Here is a 9,924-nt window from a genome sequence, read left to right as displayed (position 1 = left end):
GTAATAAAATAATTGTAAAATGCTGGGTTTGCCTGTCCTTAGGGCCTGTCACCCTACTGTAGGACAACAGTCGTCTATTGCTTTTATACAGCTTGATTCCATGCTCTGTAAGATGAATTGTGATGGTACCCTATTAAAATAACCTCATATTACTTAAAAATAAACTTCAAAATTCTGATCACAATTTTAAACCCCACGTTACAATTCAGAGCTGTTCCCAAACAGGTTTTGACTCAATGCATGACAGTGATAAAGGCATTGCTCCTTTTCAAATTCAAGCAGTGTATAGCTTCAAAGTTTTCCTTAATTATAGATAGATTTTGTCATAATCTCATAGTCAGGCAAGCTGAGCAGTAATACAAGCAGCAGCAGGCAATAAACATCTGACTTCTGAAGTTCTGTAAGGTATATGGCAATAAATTGCTTATGACAACAGAAGTATTGCCCTTTATTACTATCCTGTTTCTTTTTGGCAGGGGAGGTCAGTAAAACAGTAACGAATCCCAACAAAGACAGTCAGAAATGTCAGTTATGGCACAATGAGGGCCTAAATGTGGGGGAAGGGTGGACAGACATGGACAGAGGCAGGTATTATCCATCGTCCTTCTTAATATCCTTAGTATTTTTCTATGGTACTTCAGTGCTTTCAAAAAAAACCCCAAACAACACAAATGACGCCACTTTACCCCACTTCCAGATTCTGAGACCTAAATTTAATGCACGCAATAATGTATTGAAATACTGCTTGTGACTGTAGCCAGTGTTTTTTCATGTTGAAGGCCATATCAGTCTTCATTTTGAGTGACTAAGATGCAGCAGTACGTTATGATAAATAATAAATCAGAAATCATTAAAAAATTGAGAAAGTCTATCATTTTTACACCAATATATTACATATTAAGGCATAAGCAAGCTGAATACTTGATAATTTGAGATGTTTAAAAAAAACAGTTGCAAGGAGGGGGTTTTTCCTTATGACCAAGATGAACAGTTTCTAGGCACAGTGATTATATTTCACTGTGGCATGAAAGTTGATTGGGGTAGAGGGGAAGCCCAGCGAGTCCAGATAACTTACTATTGCGTTTGAGAGGTTTTTAAAACTTCCTGGTTCTGTGGCTGTCAGGCAGCCTAGCATCTCTGCAGCCCACAGAATGGATTTTTAATTTTTAATTTAACTTTGACAGTTTCTACTGCCTTCAAAAGGGCTTTATTCTCTTTGGAAACAGCATTTGCATGCTAGCTGCTATCTGTCTTTATCTTTGATGCACAACTGTAATATCTAATACTGGAACTTCAATATGTATGTAAAATGCAGTTGGATTCTCAATAATATAAAGGTTTTGTGTTTTGGATGAAGGTCTGGAATTCAGGAGGTCTGACACAAAACTTTGCTAACACACTTCTGTCTGGCCACTATCACTAACACAACCTTGCAAAAAATTGTAAATAAATTAGGAGACTGTGCCTCATTTTTAAAATGTAGCTTAAGCACATGAAAGGCAGTGTACAAGCGACTTTAGATGAAAGATAGGCGGCTTATGTTTTTTTATACTTTGTGTTTGTTCCACTCATTATTGTCCAGATGTTCAGTGAAATACTGGCCTGATTATCTGAAAGGCTCAACTTAGCCTAGACCTATAGATCCAGGTCTAGACAATTTTTATAGGTGACTTAGCAATCCAGGTCTTATTGGAATGGAAGTTAAGCATTTAACAATCTAGTGAAATTTTCAAAAGTGCTAACTGTCCAACTTTGTCAGTAAGTACGTAAATTTTACAGCCTGGCCCTAGGGACAGTTGAAAAAATTATCTTTAATTTCTCTACGCCTCCTTTCTCTGTTTATAAAATGAACATATTATTCCTTTGCCTCTCTAGCCTTTCTCAGATTATAAACTCTCACCAGGCAGAAATTTTCTATTCCTGTATGTCTATGCATCACAATGGGACATAGTCTTCACCTGATGCTTATTAGTTGTATCAGAGTAGTGTTTATATTAGCTAGGTTATACTAGTTTATTTAACCCATTTGCTTCTAAGAAAATGCTATTTGGGCTGCCATTTACAACTCCCAGAAGTTAACAAAAAAAAAAAAAAAATTTAGTAATTCCTTAAGAATGTATCACTTTGTCAAAAAAGACCAATTTCACTTGTATCATAACAAGTCTAGCAAAACTATAGAACTATTCACCAGCAATGGAGCCTGTAATTATGAACTCGGTTCAGTGTCCTTCTTAACATGTTTGCTGAAGTAATCAGGTATGAACAGACTCTTTACTTAATCTTTAATATCTACTTCTGACTGCATAAAAGTCTCCTGGCTACTGATTAAGGATGTGCCACAAAACTGAACTCCAAAAAATTTTAAGCATGTTTCAAGAAACTTGCTATCTGGCAGGTGTTAGTATCAGGAAATTTAGGGGGGAAGAGAGGTGATGAACCAATTACAGGAAAAGAAATATGAAACTGGGGTTTTGCCTACAGAATTTAAGAGTCACAACATCCAGGGATATTGCAGCATGAGGATTTTGTTCAACATACTTTAGATGTTCTTAATATTCCCATCTTATATAGCTTTTATGGATAAAATACAGATAGAATATTAGAAGAAATCAATCATTAAGAGACATACTCCCCTCATCTTTCCATATCCTAGGCTGTTCTATGAAAATCATAAATGAAAAATGTATTCCCTTTTAAGTCACCAGGATTTTTGCCATTGATCTGAATAAATTCAGGATTTCTCTAGATCATCTAAATGATACATTACTTTTCTGAGAATTGTTAATTAGGATGATCTTCCTTCTAGCTAAAGGAAAACAGAACTTGCTGTAGAGGTACTCACTGTAAAAACTAACTTTGTCAGAGAGATTCACTGCAGGAACGTTCAAAGAACATCAGATATTGAAAGAGAATTTACTGCCTCCAGCATTCCCATATGCTGTTGGTGACTAAAGGACAGGAATAGGAGACTTTTCCAGGAATACACACAAGCTGCCTGTCGCCCCGATACTAATCGCCAACCAGTGAAACAGTGGATCAGCCACTGCAGGACCTATTATCTTCCCAGTACTCTACAGACATTTAGCCCAAAATGCCAGGCTTAGAAATACATTGGAGAAGTGAAATAGGTTAGTTGCAGGGAAAACAAACCCCGAGACCTTCACCTTTATTACTCAATTCTTATTAATGCCTATCTCCCTAAAATTGAAAGAATTTTGCCTGATTCCAAGTGCAATACAAAACACAGAATTTGGCTAGAGATATGCAAAATGCATGTCAATATATTTTAAAGTCTGCATATATAAAAAATTGCAATGCATTGAATGCTTCTGCATGTTGAGAACTGGATATTTATTGCTGAAGTTTCTTTTCAAAACTCTTAGTCCACTTAGATTTGGTGTTTCTGCAAAATAAGATGCTACTGTGGAAAGACCTAATATTGCAGTTCTTTCTGTAGCAAGTGAGATACATTTCCTCTCTACTAACTCCATTAACACCCCTTCCCGCATGGACTATAGCTCTCAGTGCAGTAGCTATGATCCACGGTTATTAAACTCCATTGTGGGTGTCTCGGTGCTTTGCACAGGAGCAGGATAAACTACCTCCTGTTACATCTCCAAATACTGCAGTATGGATACTTACTACAGTCCATACCTGGGCCTGCTTCGGTGGGTTTCTAGATTCAATAAGCTTATAGGAGCCCCTTGAAATCCTTTTAGTCCTACAAATTTTGAAGTCCAGTAGCAGGTGAATAGTCTCCCTTTTGCTGGCTGGGAAATTGTGTCCTTTGACCAGATAGTTCACTGTCATTAAGGTATTGGGAAGTTCTGTTTTCTTTCTACGATACAGTTGCATAAACCACAAATACATGTTTGTATCAGTCATTTATATTACTGCAGGTGTGTACGAGATGCACACACGCACTCATATATATATGTTAAATTAAATATATTTTTGAAGTCACCATGCCAGAAATACACACGTGGATTTAGAGCTAGAGTTCACAGAATAGAATGTAATGTACCCACCTTGTGACAAAGAAAGAACGAAAAGAATACATGAGAGATTAAATCCAGGACAAAAGCAGAACGACTTTCAGTGCCTTTCCATTAGAGAACACTACTATAGAAGCAGCTCAGTCTTTCAGGTCGGTGAGTTAGTTTTTCGATTCTGTCAGAAGTGGAGTGATAACCTTGAGCTCTCCCTACAGGGATTTCCCTCCTCCTTTCACTGTTTTTGTGTCTCATTCTGTGGCTGACAATTAGAAATGCTATTATGTCTTGACCCATACGACACGTGAAATGCCAAAGCACCTGGTGTTCTCAGATGATGTTAAGTCACCTCAATAGGTTTCATCTCAAGTTCTAATGAGTGTGACAAAGTAACGATCCATGGAGAGGCTCCATAGAGTTGTGGTAGGCCGAGGGGAAAAAAAAGTCATTGTCTGTGGAGATAGTTTTTGCAAGAAACTAGAATGTGGACAGATGGAAGAAGATTGACACAAGAAAATTACAAAATAAAGGGTTATGTAATTTTAGCTAAGGATTCTGTGCCAGACAAAACACCTGGGGCCAGGCTGCAGATTTGATAGTGAATCTGGAGATTAGTTTATTTACACCGGCAGTTAGATTGTGAAGTATTTTTGCTTTACTGTAATTGATAGCAGCTCCACTATTGACCTGTGTAGGGTATTTCATCCCCTGGCTCTGGTAAGGTTATTTGCACTAAGAGGTACTCGTGTGTGAGAAGAGTTAACCAGCCCAAGTCTTTTCATATTATAATTGTCAAAAATGCATTTACTTGTCATTGTGCTAACTCTATTTGGCCAAGCTGTAATTGCATTTTCAGAGGGGTAGATCTAAATAAACATATTTGATTTTAATGCTTGTAACAGATTTACCTTACCCTTCCTGCTACTTGCCCAGTTCCATTTTGGTTTAACCAGTTGTCATCTTTTCATCATTTAAGATGACAAGATCTTTGGAGAAGTGATTGTCCATTTTCTGTGTTTTATGGTACCCACCTAACTCTTCACTAACATCAAATACAAATACTCAGTATTGCAATAGTATTACCCCATCTATATTTTCATTATCTAAAATCTGAATTCACTGGTAATTTTATATTTAATTGCTTTGTTCAGTATCTTTCACGCAGTATGCCATCATGACATGATGTCACAGACTAAATTTCTTTCTTTGCAGATCGATGGATATTCGTTGGAAAACATACCAAAATAGCAGTAATGCAATGTAAACATTTTCAATACTTTGCATTTAAGTGGTTAGCAATATTTTAAGTTATTATGAAATGAATGGCATTGAGGTAATTCATTTGTGAAACAGATCCCACTTCAATGTTTTCATTCTATAGTGCACGTAAAAAATTTGCAGTTGCAAGTTACATAGGTTTCATTTTCAAATAAAATAGAGAATATTTTGCCCATAAATCCTTAATCTTCAGCCTGTGAAAAATGTTCTGGACTATGAAAGAGCATGTTCTACATCCTGGCTGTGCCTCAGCCAGTCTGAACAAAGGTCTAATGAGTTTGTGAATAGTGTGAAAAAAATCACTGATTGTCTGACTAGCTGACTGTAGGGCAGGAACAAATCCTGTTCGTCTAGGTTTGATTGAAACTTGAGTTAACTGTCAGTGCCCACACAAACCAGAAAAATAGGATTAAAGGCCAAAGAGATATTAACAGTACACATGTTGTACATCTGCTTTGACAGATGATTTTCACACTTCACAGGTTTAACTAAAGATCACTTTCGCAGCAGTTCTTACGAAGCTAAGCCCCTTCTAAATGAATTCATTAAAAAACTGAGGATTAAAGCATCAAAATCTAAGCTCTCATAAAACTATCCAAAACGTTAATAGTAATGACAAATAAAGATAAAGTAGAGCACTTACATACATATTTTCAAAATAATTAGATGTGTATACATCAAAATCCAATCAATCTGTTTGTACAGTGCTAAGAGCCTCAGTCATCTATTTATTTCACTAGCTCCGTGAATCATTAAGCATATACCAAACTAATTTTTATCTGTGATTATGGAAGTACAATATGATTTCACAGGGTGTTAAAATTGTAAGGATGAGACTGAGAGGATCACCTTAGCTTCTTCCTGCTTGTAAAATGACTGCAACCAGATACCTTCCAAAAATTATGACTTGAAGTTATCCAGCACACATAAGCTTATGTATGATGCTGGTTTAGTCTGGATCAATGGCAAATAATTCAATACAGAGCCATTGAGCTACCACAGTCAAATAAGTCAAGGAATTTCTTTTCTGTTGTTTGATCTGATAAAGGGCTTAGTGTCCGAGCTGTTCAAGGAAATGCTACAAATCCAAAAGTGTAAGTTCAAATCCTGATCCTGGGTTGTGTGCCAAAGACCACGCTCAGTCAGAGCAGTGGTAAAAGAGTACTTAGCTGTTTGAGCTGGGAAGTCAAAGGCACCAGGCACTGTAGTGTACCGCAAGTTACAGATGTGCCTAGCTTGATGTGCCATCACCATGCTGTGAAGAGATGAGTGAAATTCTTAAAACCAGGAGAAGATTCTGGAATCTCTTCCCTAACACATGAAAAAAATGGCAAATACATATATTTTTCTGCAAGAATATTTTTAACCTTTTTGTAAGTGCCACAAACATTGGGCTGCAATAATATTTACTAAGTTGCATTCACATTTAATTTTTAGTGTCATCCTGTCATGCTTACATAAAATACTGTTTATGAATGAAAGCCCCTAAAGGGAATATTCTAAAAATAAAGGGAAAAGTAAAGGGAGTATTCTTAAAATCTTGTCTGACTTACTTGCCACTGTGCTACAACTCAGAGCTGTGCTTTATAACATACTGCATTGGGCTCAATCACCAAGCCTCTTCCTCCATTTTCCAAGCTAGAAAATAGAGTTAATGCAACAGTGATGAAACAAATTGCTGGGAGAACTGAACATCTCTGCTGAATATTAAAGAACTCTTGTTAGACGTTGTAATATTTCTGCTTAGTCAGAAAGACAGCTCCATTGTGGAATTAGTTATTGGTAGCTGCTTTTTCTTCTAGATAGATACAAGCTCTTGATGCTTAGGATCTACAAAGATAAAGTAAAACAGAATGAGAACAACCATAAGCACTGCTCCAGAGCAAGGCAGAGGGAGGGAGCTCCTATGAACAAGGTTCGTTACAAAACCAGATTTGCTCCACAGTTTGCCTCCAATTGCAGTAAACACAAGATTTGTATATCATTGCTGACTGCAGCACTGGGACTCTTGAATAAATGGCTTGATCTTTATAGTAAGTGTAACTTTGATACAAAAGGGATTGCTGAGCAGCAACCAGAGGGCTCCAGATTATGACAAGTAGATTATTCCAATACCAACCACTCAAAAAGCAACTCTCTTCAAGACTTTTAATCTACAGTACAGTTCTTTGTGGCTGCTAAGGAGGTTGCGCAAAATTTATGAGATATTTAGTAACGTAGAGGAAACAACACAGCTTAAAATTCAGAGTCTTAACAGGTGTACGCTCTCACTTCAGTATTATTCTCCTGAGCCACAGTTTTCATTATTGCAGATGTTTATTTTCAATTTGATCCAAAATCACGAGGACTGCCAAATGGGATACTAATGTCCAGAGGAACTATGTAAAAATAGGAGGTGTATTTATCTTCGAACTGTACTCACTCAAATTCGGCAAATACTCGCATGAGTCCCTGAGTTAGCATGCCGTAAGTCACCACAGTGCTGCCTAGTCTAAGGCCAACTCAGCAATCCTTGTACCTAAGCTGAAATCATAACTTAGATCTTTTAAGTGAGACACACTGTTTTATAATATGGTGTATTTACCTAGTGCTATTCATTCAGAAACACTCCAGTCTTCTAAAAATAACTCAGTATATTGTGTACATTTCTCAATAGACATTGAATGAACTTAAACACACATCATAAGAAAAGCAGGGTAGCTCCAAGCTCAGCTGGGCAAGAGAAAGGGTCCCTAATTTGTCTGAAGCTAGCCTGGAGTATCTGGAAGCATTTATTGAGAGAGGTTTAAAAATTCAAGTACTATTTAAAAAATTACACGAGAAAATTATTTTGGAATAATCTGTTGCACAGGATATAAACTGATGTATCCTAGGTGCATTACTGAACTGTCAGAAAGTACTGAACGTACTGCAGTGGCAGCCTCTAATTAATCCATTGAGTACCATTAATCCAACTGCCGATGTGTATGTATTGCTTGCATAACAAATCCTTTGGAAAGAGCACCTTGCATTTGAGCATAATGATGTGACTGCATGAGATACCCGGTATAATTTTAAAAGGGCATGTTTAGATATGAAAGCCAATATTTATCGTATCAAGGGGGCATATATTTTGCACGTTAGCTTTCTGAAGGACAATTTTCCACATTTAATTGAAAACCCTTTATATTTCTGTTAATTTGTTAACTCTTCTATACACAAGTCTTGTGTGGAATTCATGCTCTAGTTGTGATTTCTTTCTTCCTGACCATTCGCTGGTCTCACGCAGTATCATTTATCTGTCAACTCTCCTCATGCCCACTGACTTATTTTTGAGTAATTTTTAGAATTTTCTTCCAAGCTTTTAGCATTGTAAGTTTGACTCATCTGACTTAATTCTTCAAAGATATGTTTTCTTTTTCCTGTTGACGGGATGAAATTTATAACATCAAATCTTCCGTGTGGATGCTGTATCCTATGGAGACTATTGTAGCACTTACAAAGGTTTTGTTGTGATTTTTTGGTGAACTTTCCCACTCATAAGTCCTGTTGTCTACAATATTTCTAGAAAGCAAGTGCAAGAGGCACCAACATGGCTAAAATAAAATCAACTCAGCATTCAAACAAGCAGTTGCAAAACATGTTTAAAGTCTACTCAGCGGCACGTGAGATTTCTGAAGCACGTTCAATTTCTCTATAGTGAAGTCACTACACTTGATTGTTTAAGTGATTCACAAGTTTTAATTATTTCCCTTATTAAAGCTGTATTTCAATAATCTAACCAGTTTGAGCATGTCCCTTGTCAAAGCTGTATCAATAACCTTCCCTCCGTGTGCTGTTTGAATAATCTGTAAGCATATTAAGACGTTACGTGGCATTTGTAATATATTATGCACATAGATGAAAATGGCAAAGGTTTTAGCCTCATCAATGAAGCCTCAAAGGAGCAGTTATGGTATAACCGCATGGTCTCAACCAGATGTAATTCTTTGGGCTAAAAGACAAAAAAGCCCACAATGTATTCCAAGTATTAATTCTCAAGTCTATTGCTGTAGGATTCGAGTGCATCCAGGAAATAATTTCCTGAACCAGAAGTAAAGGGCCACAAATAAGATATATCAAGGAGTCCTTGTTTTGATGCAAAAATACATTTTATCCTTCAATTTCAGTTAAAAGTATTCCCTTGAGAAGCCTAGCTTAAGAGGGAGATTCAGGATGTCAAATATTTGTTGCTTCCAAAAAGCAGTTTTACAAGTGACAAAAACTAAATGTTTGAAAAGTAAGCTAGAACAAGAAGGAATGTGCACCATTTATGGGAGACCATATTCTTTTCTCATTTACACTTGTGTCACGATGAGAAATTCTACTTTGTCACCAGTGTTACGTGAGTTCTGAGGAAGCCCAAAGTGAAACTAACACACCCAATTTCAGTATAAAAATGTAACGTTCTCTGCCTAGAACACTATTGTGATTCCACATCATTTGCAGGATTTTGTAGTTGGATGAATTTAACTGGACATAATAACTCTTGACATAAGAGAGCATTCTGACTTACTGCTTTGGTCTTCAGTAAGCGTAGCTCCATTGACTTAATTTTCAGCAATCAGTTCACTAACTTTCCTCTGTAAAATGAATGGATGATTTTATTTGAGTTGGTTTGGTCTGCAGAGCTAAA

The sequence above is a fragment of the Nipponia nippon genome, unplaced genomic scaffold, assembly GCF_047370975.1.
Source record: "Nipponia nippon isolate SJK-2023a ecotype South Korea unplaced genomic scaffold, ASM4737097v1 scaffold_5, whole genome shotgun sequence".
Lineage (NCBI taxonomy): Eukaryota > Metazoa > Chordata > Aves > Pelecaniformes > Threskiornithidae > Nipponia > Nipponia nippon.
The sequence above is the reverse complement of the archived record's forward strand: the minus strand, read 5'-3'. Positions refer to the sequence as shown.